The sequence below is a fragment of the Sylvia atricapilla genome, chromosome 4 (genome assembly GCF_009819655.1).
Source record: "Sylvia atricapilla isolate bSylAtr1 chromosome 4, bSylAtr1.pri, whole genome shotgun sequence".
Classification (NCBI taxonomy): Eukaryota; Metazoa; Chordata; class Aves; order Passeriformes; family Sylviidae; genus Sylvia; species Sylvia atricapilla.
This window is the reverse complement of record NC_089143.1, coordinates 72,636,816-72,652,257: the sequence shown is the minus strand read 5'-3', so window position 1 is coordinate 72,652,257 and position 15,442 is coordinate 72,636,816.

Here is a 15,442-nt window from a genome sequence, read left to right as displayed (position 1 = left end):
ATTCAGATGCTGAGAAAATTCTGGTGAGCTCAGAAATTCAGCCCTTCCATATGAATCCAGTAACTCACTTCCTTTTGACTGTTTTCTCCTCCACTTCTGCCACCACCCCATATCACTGGGTACCCCAGACTCAACTCCTGCTAGCAATAAGGCTGTGGTCAATGGATGACCACTCTCTAAAGCTGTGTCCAGCTCTGTGCCCCTTCCCACCTGGAATGTTTTCCAGGCACCGTCAGGCAATAGTTCATCACTTCCAAGTGTGAAACTCTTTGAAAACATAAGGCCTTTGCTAGTGGCAAGGCTAAGATACCATTAACTTTGGGAAAACAGTCCACACTAAATAAAACCATCTACTTCATTCAGCCCCTTTGGCAACAGTCCAGTGATTTGGTTTGCAGCTGATGCTGTGAATTTTCTGTAGGCATACATTCCTGATGAGCATCGTTTCTCCTTCCCCTTGTGCTACATTTCCCTCTAATTGAGCAGTTTGGATACCACAGCCCCAGAGTTCTGACTTCTGCCTGTTGCCAGCCAGCTGCAAATGGATATTCTGATGCTTTTGGAATCTCCTTCCTACAACCCAATCTAAAATCAAATTAATTATTTAGTGATCGTGTAAGAATTTTCAGTGACTGTCGCAGAAAGGTTTGGGTTGGAGGGGATATTTAAAGATCACCTAGTCCAACTTCCAAGATGTCCCATTTCTGTTGCTGTTACCATGCTTTGCATTAAAGAAAAAACCTTTCCTTTGTTCAGCCCCGTGGTGGATCTGTTTCCCCGTCATGTCTGCTCATTAAATCTTTTGCAAGAACTAACGGAGAAGCTATCCCAGTACAGAATGCTGAGAGGACTGGTAGGATTTTGTGGTCATGGAAATTGTAACTATGACATCACAAAAGTGCCACTGGAAGAATGAGGAGTGAAATAAAAGAAAAGCCACCACATTTATGAACAAGCAGATGATACCAGAGAGCCCCTGGATTATCTGTCCATCCAGGGAGCTGGGTAAAACAACCAAACAGATTTCCTGGTTTTATGGGCATTCTTCTCCTGCTCACCGATAGATGGGAGCAGAGATTTCTCTACTCAGGAAATTCTCAGGCTACAGCCCTTGCAGTCTTTTGTGCACTGTGAGGGACAAAAAATAAAACCAAACAATGTCAGTATAGCTCATTCATGTCCCCACAGGGAGAAGGATATTGTTTTATTTAGTAGCATACAGATGAGGTTTATAATGGGAGTCAAATAGAAAGCAGGAGTCAGCACTCTTGTATTCTTTAACATTGGAATTCTCTGGTTTAGTATCTAGAACTGGTCAGAGGGTATTGAATAAGTTTACAACCCCCTCATTGTTATTTCTCAGATTATAAGTGTGTTTTGCTTGGATCCAAGCCTTTACAAAAGCCATTAAATGCGTCCTAAACTTCCATTCATTTTTCTTACAAGATCAAAGAGGAGAAGCTGTCCAGATGTAAATAGCTTAGCCTTTAATGAGATGATCAGTGAATTGTTTCTCTCTTGTGTTAGAAGCATTTAAATTACAATATTGCACTTAGGGCACTCTGCACTTCTGACTTGTATAGCAGGTCCCAGCACAAGCCAGGCAAATAACTTCAGCAATTAGCTTTCAGCACAGGGCCCTGCCCTCTGACCTCTGCTGTTCATCAGAGAGCTCTGTTGAACAATATTAATCAGGCCTGGCACTCCTCTAGGGCCAGGCATGTCACTAACAGTTTCTAACAGCAAGGAGCTGTTTGCAAGAAGCAGAATCTTGTGTCTTTCCTGCTCACCAGGAGCCTGACAGCCATCCTGGAGGTGAAGCCAAGTATGTGTGTAGACCTGGGAATGGCAGTGCAGCACCTGCTCAGGTGGCACCCGTGTGACACTGGCACGACTCCTCCAAACTGCCAGCAAGGGAGAGGAGCCTGAGGTTGGTTGGTTTCTTTGGGGGATTTGTTTTTAATTCCCTCTATTCCTGCATAAATCTTTTATGCAAGCATAGTAGGAACATAAATTTAAGTGCCCCTGGAGCTGCCTGTAAAGACGAGGGTTGGCAGGACCCTGGTAGCAGAGTACAGAAAGCCTCTGTCCCAAATCCCAGCTTTGGGAAATGGTCTGGTGTTTACAGCATGTCAGCACAAACTGGAGGTGCTGCCAAGGGATACCAGCCGTGTCTGCAGAGGTGGAACATTGTGCTGAGGAGGGAGAGAGGATTTCCTCTCTGCTGACCCTCCTCTGCACCCCACTGCAGGCAGGGGCCTTTGCTGGGCAGCAGTGGGATGTAACCACAGAGATGCTTTGCCTGAGCCTCTGCCTGGTTCCCAGTCAAGCCCTTTATTCCTTATTTATTTTTCTTATTTGTTTTTCTTTCACTGATGTTCACTACCATGTTCATAAGTTAGAGCTGAAACTTCCAGAGACAAGCAGGAGGTAGGAGCATCTGGAGGTTTCATGGGAGAGGCGTCCAAGCTCCTGATGAGAGCCTAAAGAAAGTGTACTTACCTAAAATCACTCCGTTTTCTTTCTGAAGAAATTTCTTCTTTGTATTAAAAGTGGGTTTACCACCCTTCCTATGAACCCAGCATTCCAAGACATAGAAACTTTTCTGAGTCTTGATCTTGTCCCAGGGTGAGATGGCTTTGAACAGCATTTCTCAGCTTTTTTTCATGTCATTTGCTTTACTCAAAGGAAGGATCTCTCCTGCTCCCTTTCATGACAGGGCCTTAGCAAGGGTATAAAGTGATGATTTTTTTTTAATTCTGACAATAATCCTGCAGATACCACTGCTCTTGATTTGCATGGCTAGACTAGAAGTTACCAAAGCTCTAAAAAATAAATAAGAGAGAAAGAGGAAAACAAAGGCAGCCTACTGCATGCCAACTTTGTTAAAAACTCTGATTTGTAGTTTGGGTGTGTTCCAAATTTATCAAAGCCATGCCTTCATTCTAGTAATAAGCTCCACTAAAAACCAAACTCTTCTACGTAAAACTGACTTCTGACTTCCTAATTGAACAGTAACAGCAGCCTTTCTGAAATTATAGTTTCTGTCAGTGATGAGTTAAAAATTAAAATTCAAAGCTCATCTTGCAAGAGGGAGCAGTTTCACACATTTTTAGACTGCTTTATGGTAACATGGAGGAGGAGTACTGCAAAATCACCCAACAAAACATCAGATTAAGATGCCCTAGTGGTTCAAAATTTAAGGGTGCCAGTGCTCCCTACCTTGTGTACCCCTTCTGATCTGGAAGCCAGCAAAAGCCCTTGTGAAACCCAAGTGCAGAGGCTCCAGGCCCAGCCTGGGCTTTGCACTCTGGGTACTGGGCTTTGACAGCCCCATGGCATTTTGGTTTGACACAATCAGCTCTTTTTGTTATAAGCTTTCAGATAACGGCTGAAAAATGAGTTCAGGTTGGAAGCAGCACCCTGGGTACAGACTGAGACAGAAAACATTCAGAAAAACCCAAGTCTTTCTTTTTTTCTTGTAATCACCTGTGTTACAGCAACCAAGTGTTGACTGGTGTTTGCTGCCAACTTGCTTTGCAGGAAAACCAAAGTGAAAGGGAGAGGAAGAGAGGGATTTTCTGCATTTCTGATACATCTGTAGTCATGGCCTTCAGTGACAGATTTGCCAACAGCAAAGAGTAAGACAAATACCTGCAATCTGAAGTGTCCGGAAGCAAACTCACACATGCCTTCACTGTACTGCTTTTGTTTGCAGAACCTTTCCATCTGGATGAGTGGCAGGAACAGGAAGGCATTTGAAGCTGGGAAAACCACCATGCTGCTGTCTATAAAGCACTGCTAAGATTTTTATGTGGAGCCCTAAAGAGAACGACATGCAGTGCTTTTTTGGGTGGGTTTTTGTTTTTTGGGTTTTTTTGTGGGTTGTTTTTTTTTTTGTTGTTTTTTTGTTTTTTTTTTTTTTTTTTTCTTTTTGCCAAGTAGGAGAACTCAGATATTTACAAGCAAAACAAAATAAACTCAGGCACCGAAACTCCTTGCTGAAATGTGTCTGGTGGCTGATGCCACGGCACATCCCCCAGCACATCGTGCATTATGTCCTGGGCACTGCTGAGACGCTGCTAATGGCACCCGTGGCACAAAAGGGAAGGTAATTAGCAGAGAATGATTATTGCTGCAGCTAGAAAGTAGACAAATAATCTTTGGGGTTTCAGTACATTGCCTCAGTGTTTCCAAACCAGCACCTAATCTTCCCAGACCCCACTCTGGCTGTTCCTTTCTTCCTTTCTTTTCTTTCCCCCTCTTTTTGCAGGGACCGTGGCTTTTTTTGATCGCTCAATTCCTTTCCTCTCCAACAGCCACAGGGCAGGCTCGCTGTTGCCAGGGATATGGCCAATGCATGTGACATCGTGCCACCAAAAACAATCCCCTTCATTTCTGCTGTGATGCTGCTGAAATCGGCGCAGCCGGGCTGGGAGCAGGACACCTCAGCCAGCCACGAAATTCTGTGAGAAGAATTTTCCTTAAAGGTGATGTTCTTAAAAAATAGCTCTCAGGGAGAAATGTGCAGGTTTTGTTCATAAAGCGGTTTTGTTGGCAAAGGTTTCCTTGCCAAAGCCCAGAGTATCAGTGAGGGATGGTAAACACATGCCATTTTGACAAGAAATTAGTAGGCTACGTAGCACTGTGGAAAATATTAGACTTTCTTCTTCCCCCGACCTCAAAGAGCCTGTCAGGAGATTAAGAATCTCCAGCTCTCAAAGGTATAGCTGTTTTACCGAAACTCAATTAATGAAGAATAATATTTTGGGAACAAGAGAAAACACCTCTGTAGCATGTGGAGTGCTAGGAACAGATGGAAAGTTGCCTGGATAAACAGTTCAGCAACTCTGGGATGAATTATAGGAGCATTTTTATGCGTGATTGCCCATCTGTGTAAAAGAAGACGTGCAGCCACACACAGGAATGATGTGCAGGGCAGAGCTCTGGGGCTGTTAGTAACTCGTTCCAGGAGAAGACCTGTCCCATCACATCCGAGTGTGACCCAAGGAAGCTGAGATAAATCTATGTAAGTAAATAAACAGAGGAAGAGGCCTCACTGGGAGGAAACTCAAGGTATGCTATCTACATTCCTGTGTTCCTGGGTTTGGGGTTTATTTAGACTCCAGTCAGATTTTGGGCTGTTACTTCTCCACTTGAAGTGTTTTTGGCAGTTCCAGGAGGGCTGAAGGCTCAGCTCCAGCGGGCTCCTTCCAGCTGCATGGGCCATGGGCACGGGCAGGGTGTGGGGAGCTGCAGGCTTCAAACCAGGGATGCTGTCAGGAGCCCTGCCTTGCACAGCTCCCCTCCCGAGTACCAGCTGCAAAATGTCAGCAGCACCTTCCTCAGAGAACACAATTAATTAAACGGGGCATAATTAATTAGTGTCAGGAAAGCAGATGTAGCAATTATGGCAGAAGTAAACAAATGTACATATTGTAAATTGTTCTGCAAAGGGTTTGTTCTGGAATCCCTGTGGCCCTTTCATTCCTCCCCACGATGCTGTTGGGAAGGCCATCAGGGAAAATGGAGAGATGAACTGCAAATTGATGAGGAACTAATGTACTTTTATAAGTTTGTATCTCAGGAGAGCAATCAGCAAACAGGCTCCTTTATTAACCCCTTGGGACTCGGGGGTGATATTTAATTTCCAGATCATGTGCCACAAATAAGTCAACTGCTTAAAGTCTTTTTAATGTGACTGTGAAAAAGCAAATGTGGAGCCACACCAGTCTGGTGTTTGAGGGGAGCCTTTAGACTTCGTAAAGGATCTGCACTGAATGAAATCTCTCATACCTTGTAAATATGGGGATGCTCCAAGCTCAATATAGCAGACACTGGAATAGCGAAACACACTTGGAAAACTCAGATAGAAGAATTTCTGAGTTGCCTTTGAAAGTTTCTCCAAGATGATAAAGAGGACGGATTTGGCTGGTTAGGGCTGGTTAGCTGTAGAAGCAAACGGGACTAATGTACTGGAAGAAGCAGTGAAGATATTAAGAAACCAAGAGTGCTGTGTGTGAAAGAAAATGCATTGCACAGCCAGTGCCGTGCTGAGGGGAACAGCCCCATAGGCAGCCAGGAACAATTTTTTCTCAACAGATTACCCTTCACTCTGTTTTTGCTCTACAGGCACTAATGGCTTTGGTGCAGAGAGGATGGAAGCTGGCATGTACTGTAGGGTAGAGTGAGCTCACTAACTCACACTGTGAAGAAGATGAGAAGGTGGAAAATACCCCTTTGCTTTGGTGAAGAATTCAAGGATTAAGGTAGGCAGCAACAGTCTGTGGCTGGGGTGCTGCAGGAGGGAAACTGCAGCCACAGGCCACTCACTGCTCTTCCCACCTCTTTGTGGGTCCCCTTTCCCCAGATGACACTGGTAAAGTCAGAAAGAGAGGCTTCCATGCCAGGAGATGTCCTGTAGTGGTTCGGGTGACAGCATTTCCTGTGCCAAGGACTGCCAAGGACATTCATGAGCAGTGACCAGCTGCTCAAGAGTGCTGCTCCAGGGCTGTGGGCTGCTCCCCACCATGCTGAGTGCATTGCCCAGCTCCTGTGGGATATGTGAGCATGTGGGGCTTTGTATTATGGGCTTTGTGCTCATGTGAGTGTCTCCTTGTTCTCAAAAGCCAGGATTTAAAGGTGAACACCTCTGTTTTATGATAGTGCAGTGAGTTGCCAACTTCCTGAAGCGAATGAGTTTGGTTTCTGTTCAGAAACGTTCGCTTCTTTGGTGCTTGTCTCAAACAATTCTTGTTCCAGTGAGTAAATGAGCAGTGAAACAAGTAACAAGAGGCGTGAAGGTGCAAACAGAGTAGCTAGAACAAAGTTTAAACCCATTCCAAACAAACCTACGCACAGTAAGATGTGTGAGAAGAGGAAAGGCAGCCTGCTCCTGTGCCCTGCCATAGGATGGAGAGTCTGTTCAGACAGCTGACAAGGCAGATGGGTAATTAGTGCCACGGGTTAGGACCTGGGCAGCACTGCTGGTGATCTAGCAGTTGCTTCTGGCACTTCATTTGGAAATCTCTTCCTCCTGCTTTAGTTATTGGCAGAGTGGCACAAGACCATCTTGCGTTAGGGACTGGGGAAGCAGCAAAAGCTCTTTGACTTTTTTGCATCTTAAAAGGAAAACAAAACCTTTAAAAGAATGTTTGAAATCCTCCTTTTTAATTCTCTCTCAAAGTCTGAATTCTCCCCTTTTCAACAGGACACACTCTTTTTCTTTCTCTTCTCTCATTTAAAAAAAAAATTCTCTTCTCTCATTTAAAAAAAAAATCCAGGGACTTAAGGCACTGAAAGCCAACCAGCTCTCTGTAATATCCCATCCTATTAATGTTCCTTGTATTTTAGATAACACTTAAGAGGCAAGGGGTAATTAAGGTAGCTGAATGAAATGCTCTGATAATAAAGAACGTTTTCTTGTTTGTAAAAAGTAATTGGTCAAATCATACAAGCTCTACCTATGCAGGAATTCTAAGAGTGAGTCCAGGGCCATTATTGCATTTCAGAGCCCCAGCACACTGTTGACCTTGTAGCAGTAGCTGTCCACAGGCATCACCTTTCCTGCCTCTTCCCTCTGCCTGTCCTGCTGCCACACCCACACAGTGCTGCCAGTGCCTTTCCAAATCCCTGCTCTTTTTCAGCAGTCAGGGAACGACAAGCCAAAAGCAAATGGTATCAAATTTGGCCAGGCAGGGCAATGTCAAAACAAGGCCCAGCAGGCTGCAGTCTTTGCTACCTGCCTAGAGCTGAACAGGTTCCATCCTCATATCCTGTACTTTTGGCTTAATTGGCCTGGCCCTTCCAAAGAGAGGCAGCAGCACTGATTTACTGCACTGTATAAACGTGTTTATGGCTTGGCACCAGCACACTTACGCTCACTATTTTCCAACATGGATTTCCAATAAGCCCTTTGCTCAAATGAGTCTATTAACTTTAAAGTGCCTGAAGGTGAAATTGAATTATGAGAGGCAGGCTTTGGGGGGTGAAGCCCAGAACAGCTGGGAAAGGCTCATGGAGTCTTCTGTTAGTACCTGTTGCAGTTGATATTTATATTAAGGAAAAATAATGTAGAAAGTAAAAGCAAACCTGGGACACACATGGCCTCAGCCTGAGCTGCCTTTCACTTCAGCTGGCATTCCACTCCACAGGATTATGAGAGCAGCTCCCCATTTAAGCCAATATGCAATCAGAAGCTAACCCATTCCTCCCTTAGGAGTTTAACTTCCAAGAGTCACATTGCCCTGTTTCTGCAGTGGGGCACCACGGCCTGGGGAGCAGCTCATCTGATCCTTTGGCAGTGAATTTCATGGCTCTGGTTGGTGTTCTGCAGAGCTGGGACACACTTCCCTCTATTGTCCCAGCCTGGGGGGCAGCACAGAGCTGCTCTTGGAGCCTCTCACTGCTCTGCTGTGCTGCCCTGATCGCTGCCAAAGGGGCTGGGACACTTCCATGTGGAACACCAATCATCATCCCTGCAGGGATGGGAAACCAGGCAGAAAGTTTTACTGGACCCCTAAGTACAGTCCATAATTACCTTCCTGTACCTGCTCAAGGCTGCATCTCTCCAGCCAAGGAATAAGACTGATTTCTAGTTCCTGATAGCTTGGCTTTATCTGGAATAAGGAAGGAACCCCTTAACACCCACAGAGGAAAAAAAGATTCATAGAGAATGGGATTAAATTAGGAAAAGTAGAATTTTGGATGAACGTCAGGGGTAAAACTGCCATACCAATGTCTGCTAAACTGTGGAATGATCTCCCAGGGTGAGTGAGTGGTGGAGCCCCACCGTGTGCAGAATTAAAGCAGCATCAGGCAGAGCCTCAGGCAGTCAGAGTCTGAGCATGGCCTGGCCGAGGCAATGGACTGTGTCTGTGTGGGAATGACCATACACTGAACCTGCTCTTGTCTTGTAAAATCTCTCGTGTTCCTCAGGCGGCTGTGATCCGCAGGGCTTTACATCCTGCCTGCATTCCAACAACTGGGAACCTTACAGGCTAATCCAGCAGCCAGCCCTCAGAGGACACCAGTGACTCTGTCCCATCCTCAGCGTGTGATGCCTTAAAAATTCTTCAGACTCGCATGAGGCAGAGCCTGGTATTACTGAGCATTTATCCTTTCGCTTTTGCAATGTTTTTATCCCAAGTTATAGGCTGATCCAAGGAAGTATGGCTGCTCTGTCATACTGCTGGAACTGCTGCCTTTCCACTCCAGTTACTGTTTCTGCCAGTAAAACGTTTGTGTGACAAGGGAAAAAAAAGGTCCCTGTGCACCAAGGTCAGGGTGCAGTGTCTCTCCCTCTCTCTGTGGAGATCAGCTTGCATCGTTTCTGGATGAAATCCATATGAAAGACCTGCAGACATAATGGCAGGATACCGGTTTTAATTAAAAATTATAATGGGCTGTATCACATTATTAAACAAATTGAATTTGTGGATTTTTTGCAGAGTACCCAAATTTAAGAAAATAGTATTTTTTGGTGCAGTATTTCTTGGACCTGCTGTGATGAGTAAACACTGGATTGCACAGACAGTCATTTAGAGTAGACAGTGGGATTAGATGAGGGAAAATCCACGAACTTGCTTTGTGTAACACTCAAGACACCTCACAGTGTGTGAGAGATTTTAAAATCCAAAACAAAGGTGTGGACACGTGCTAGTCGTGACCCTTTTAGCTCTTCTCTGGAAATTCTTGTTTCTGCATGAAAGGAGAAGCAGCAGCAGAGAAGCAGCGAGTGAGAAAATGCTCCCTCTCCAGTCTGTTTGGACTAAGTGTGGGCAGCTCAGGGGGAATGGGGCTGGCTGAACCTGGCCTAGGGCTGTGCAAGCAAATCCATCTCCTGTGGCTTGCCTCCCCCTGAACCTGGGGCACAGAACCTCTGCAGGACTGCTTCAAAGATACGTGGTGGCAATCCCAGTTTTCCTTTGTAACACAGAACATGAGCAGCCCCTGAATTTTGTCCAACCACTTAGACCAAGGCATTCAGTCACCTGTCTTTAGCTCCCTGGCACCAGTCATGAGGCATTGCTGACAGACTCTTCCAAGTCTCGTGGTTTGGGTCTGCTCAGGGGAAAAAAAATGCCTCTTGCCACTCACCAGATATGGTGGAGGGCTCAAAAAATAGACATGGAGAAGCAGTGGCCATGGCTACTGTCCTGGCTCTGCACAGATGCTGCCTTTCCCATTCTGTTGGGAAAGATGGGACAGGAAGGGCTTCTGGATATGATTGTCTGGTGAGAAGTACTGGAGATATAAAATCTGTGAGTGAAATAGAAATGAAGGGCAGCTTTGAGATGTAGGCATGGCAGGCAGGAGGATGGTGATTAACTGGAGATAGGCTGAAGGACAGAAAACAAAAGGACCCAAGAATGCAGTCTGTCTCCACCCTGCCAAGGCATCAAGGAAAAAGGAGATAAGAAGAGTAGTCTTTAGAGTTTAGAATATAGGATGATGTGGTAATTTAGTAATTCTCATAGGTTGCATGCAAAGTTTGTAGATTTTGTATCTTCCGCCGGGTTGGTCACTGTAAATTAGAATATTCAACACAAAAGGAGATAGAATGGATTGGAACAAGGTCCTTGCACTCTTCTTGCTCTTTTTCTTCCTCCTCCTCTTCTCTTCTCCCTCCCTCTCTCCTCCCGCCCTGACCCCGGCACTCTTCTCACCTCTCTCACCCCTCTGAGCTTTTTTACCCCCCTCACCTCATCCCCCCTCTCTCCCTCTCTCTTTGGGGCTCCCCTCCAGCCCAGGCTGGTGGCTGAAATCAGACCCTCTTTACCCACGGCCCCTGCAATAAACCCACGTGTTTCTGGAATATCTCAGGGCTGCAGAGTTCCTTCTCCCTGCCATCCATGGATGCCCCTACACCATTCCTCAGGTTAACCTGCTGCTACTTCACAGTGCACTTCTTCTTCTGGAATGAGGTTGGTGCCATTTGTCAACCATACTTTTTTCTATCTTTGTTGGATTATTTTATAGTCTTATCCCCTGTAACTTTTGGTTTTCCTTGACTGGCTCCTCTTGCGTGGTAACTCCCTCCCAGTATTTCCCATCACGGCTCAGAGTGGCTGGGGAGCCAGCCAGGATCTCAGGGGGGCTCTGCAGCACAGGTTCACCAGAGATGTCTGATCCAGCAAAACTCTCCTTCACCCTGGGACACGAGAGAAATCATTGCAATGGGAACTGAATCTTTCATCTGCTCTTTGTATTTTCTGCCTTTGCTTTGGGTTTGTTTTCTTCTCTTTTCTTCCCTTGCAATTGTCAAGGCAGCATCTGGGAGTTTTATGAAACAAATGTTACCCATTAAAAGCCCATCGCTGCCTGCCAGAAAGGAAAATGGCATCTTATTGAAAACAATATGTAATGGTTATTGCTGTCTTGTTGCAAGTTATGCCCTTGAAAAATGTTAGGGACTTATTTAGCAGCAACTGATGGTGAGGAAAAGCCCAACTAAAGAGAAAATTAACTGTTGCATTATCTTTTACACAGATTCAAACACCATCATACAAATGCCTGGTCTGTTGTGTTCATAGCTGTGTTTACAGCTGCTTCAAGGACAAGGAGCACTTTTCCATGGTGCTTTTGTTGCCTCAGTGTTGGAGTCAAACAATTCCTGTCTGGTTTCACAGAGAGGCCTGGGAGCAGCAGTGGAGACTCCAGTCCTGACCAGGAGAGCACAACTCCAGCCATGTGAGTAAGAGACCCCCTGCATATACAGCACCTCCTGGCCACTGTCTGGGGACACTGTGCCTCCAAGGACACGTTTTATCTTAGGTTGGCACCCACAGCACCTGTATTGCCAGGCCAAGCTGCTGATTCACTCACAGGCTGTTAATCTTTTTACTGTTTCCATCTTAATCTATTTTTACAAATCAAAATGGGAAACACCGATTTTTTTCTCTTGGAAACACAGCATTAATTTCTGCACACTGTGAAGCCCCTCTCTCTCTCAGGCACAGCCTGGAACAGTTCTGGTGGCAGAACTTGTCCTTGCTGAGACTGAGCTACCATTCAGAGGGTACACAGGAGTGAGGGCAGTGCCCAGAGTCCCGGAGAGCCCCAGGAGTGGCAGCAGGGGCTGTGCCCGTGTCCCCAGCCGGGACTGGGAGCCCCCAGCAAGGCTTGGGACAGCTGGGCTCTGCACTGCCCAGAAGGGACCTTGAAGCCTGGGGTCACTTGGTGTCTGTGTGAGCCCAAATGTGGCTAATGCTGCATTTTGGGAGTGTGGGGCAGAGACTGAATGCAGTACAGCATCTGAGCCTTGAAACCAGGCTTGTGAGTCAGTGCTAAAACTGAGGAATGGAGAGCAAGTCCTGCTGCCTTATGCGGCCCCAGTTCAGGGCTGAGAAACAGGAACCGAGGTTGGGGGCCTAAAAAGATACCGTGGTCTGTGTGTTGGGGCTCTGAAATGGAGCCGCAGTTTGAGTGCTCCGATGTGGTGGTGGCTGCCGGGCCGGGAGCGCAGCGCCGCGGGGCCCGTGGGGCCGGCGTTGGGGGTTCAGGTGCCGGAGGCCCGGGGCTGTCCCGGGGCGGGCACGGAGGTGCCGGGGCAGGCGGCGGATCGGGAGCCGCGGTGTCTGTTCCCGGGCCGGGGCTTTCCAGCCTTTCTTCGGGGCTTGAGCGGAGCTGTCAGCGACCCCGGGCCGGACAGAGCGGGCCGGGAGCGGGCCGGGATGGGCGGGGCCGGGATGGGCGGGGCCGGGGCTCGGGATGGGCGGGGCCGGGACAGGGGCTCGGGATGGGCGGGGCCGGGACAGGGGCGGGGCCGGGACAGGGGCGGGGCCGGGCCGGTGCGCGGGGCCCCAGGGCGGCTGCGCGGGGCGGGGCCGAGGGCATTTACAGCCCGGAAGTGGCCCCGGCGCCATTCGCTGCTGCAGAGCGCGGTGGGGCTGGCAGCGGCCGGTCCGGGCTTCCTCCTGAGAATGGAGCCCGCCTTAACCCACCCCAACCCCGGCCCCTCCTGAGGAGGGGCCCACCCTGACCCCAGTGTGCTGAAGGAGAAGCCGAGAGGCCGCAGCGTAGGGCAGTGCTGACACCTGCATGGGGGAACCGCAGAGCGGCCCCGGCCCCTTTCGGGGACACGAGCCAGGGCCGCCGGGCTCCGGCCTCTGGGCTTTATTATCCGGCGCCCCGAACCCCGCGGCTGCGGGGAAACAGAGAGGGGGATAAGGGGGAGACAAGGAGAGGAGAAGGAATGGGGGAAGGGAGAGGAGAGAAGGACAGAGAGGGAATGGGAACAGAGGGCAGAGGGCAGGTCAGGAGGGGCAAGGAGGGTGCAGGGAGAATGGGAAAGAGGAGTCGGGGTTTGTACGGGAGCGGAGCAGCGAGGTGTACGTAGGGAAGGCACAGCGGGAATGGGGGCGGTCTCGCTGGGGGCCCGGGGGAAGGAGAGGGGCGGAAGGAGCGGTCGGGGTGAGTGGGAGGGAGCAGAGAAAGGAAAAGGGGGATCAAGGAAGGGAGAGGCGGCCGGGTAAGGGGTAGGAGTAGGAAGAAGGAGGGGTAGAGTGGAGGGTCGGGGTGTGCAGGGAGGCGGGAGAGGAAGGGGAGGTTTGCGGGTGGCAGGGAGGAGAGGGAGGTAAAGGGGAAGAAAGGAAGGGAGGAAAGAAGGGGTAGAGAGCAGCAGGGGTGGTAAACCGCGCCTCACCCGGGCCCCGCCGGGGAGCCCGGACCGGCCACTGCCGGCCCCACCGCGCTCGGCAGGAGCGAATAGCGCCTGGAGCGACTTCCGGGCTGTAAATGCCCTCGGCCCCGCCCCGCGCAGCCGCCCTGGGGCCCCGCGCACCGGCCCGGCCCCGCCCATCCCGAGCCCCCGCCCGGCCCCGCCCCTGTCCCGGCCCCGCCCATCCCGAGCCCCTGTCCCGGCCCCGCCCATCCCGGGCCCCTGTCCCGGCCCCGCCCATCCCGAGCACCTGCCCGGCCCCGCCCCTGTCCCGGCCCCGCCCATCCCGAGCACCTGTCCCGTCCTTGTCCCTCCCTTGTCCCGCTCTTGTCCCGCCCCGCCCCTGTCCCGCCCCAGTCCTGTCCCCAGCCCCTGTCCCTCCCTTGTCCCTCCCTTGTCCCGCCCCAGTCCTGTCCCCAGCCCCTGTCCCTCCCCTGTCCCGCCCGCTCGGGGCCGCTGTCCCGGGGCCGTCGCTCGGGCCCCTCTCTGGGCGGGGGCCGCTCCCAGCCCGGGGCGCTCTCGGCGGGGCCGGAGCCGGAGATTCGCGCCCGGGTCCCGCTCTGGCCGCGGGCAGCCGGGGCTCTGCTTGGGCTCAGTCTAGGCTCTCCCGGTGCCCTGCCGGATCGCTGGAGCTGGGCTCTCCGTGGGGCCGGCCGAGGCCGGCCTGGGCCGTGAAAAGGCCGTCCCTCCGAGCTGAGACCCGCTCTGCGCACCGACGGACCGCGCCTGGGCTTTACTGCCGGCCCCCAAAACACATCACTGTGGAGCCCAAACCCCGGGACACGGGACTCGTCTGTGCCTCAAGGCCCGAAAATGCAGAAGGTGCTCTCTGGGAGCCCAAATGCTGTCAGTGACCGTGCTTTCACATCCCCGAATCATGACCCCGTTCATCGGTGTCTGCACGTGGCCAAAGCAGCCTGGTTTGAGCAGTCAAACTGCGGCTCCATTTCAGAGCCCAAACGGTATCTTTTTAGGCCCCCAACCTCGGTTCCTGTTTCTCAGCCCTGAACTGGGGCCGCATAAGGCAGCAGGACTTGCTCTCCATTCCTCAGTTTTAGCACTGACTCACAAGCCTGGTTTCAAGGCTCAGATGCTGTACTGGACTCAGTCTCTGCCCCACACTCCCAAAATGCAGGACTTAGCCACATTTGGGCTCACACAGACACCAAGTGACCCCAGGCTTCAAGGTCCCAAAACACAGGACGTGGTCTCTGTTTTTGAGGCCCTATATATAGTACTTAGTCTCTGGCTTAAGGCCTGAAAAAGCACAGGCCTTAGAGTCACTGTACCTGGGGCACAAATCCAGCCATATGAACCTGGTTTCAGAGTCCAAAATGCAGGATTTAGTCTCTGGTTTTAAGCTCTGAACCTGAATTTTGAACCTCCCCAAACACAGCCCTTGGTCTCTCTTTGTGAGCCCCAAAATTGATCGAGTCAGGTTCTGAGCCCCTGAAACGGAAGAGTGATTTGGGTTTCTGAAAGTCCAGAACTGCCTGACTCAGTCTCAGTTCTGAGACTGTGTGATGATTGCAAACCCAGTGCCTGTGATGATTGCAATTCATTATTTCTGTACAAACATTCCTCTAATTGTTAAAGCAGGAGAGAAAATCAAACAGGTTTTCCTTTAACGGACTTTTTACTTAAAAATCTACACAGAAATTGCAGCTTACATGTCCCTTTGTCTTCTGAAGTATTTAATAATTCTTCTAATATATTTCTTTTTTCTCATTACTGATTTGAACAGAGCAAGCTCAGTATTTTCCATTTGACCTCAAGAAATAC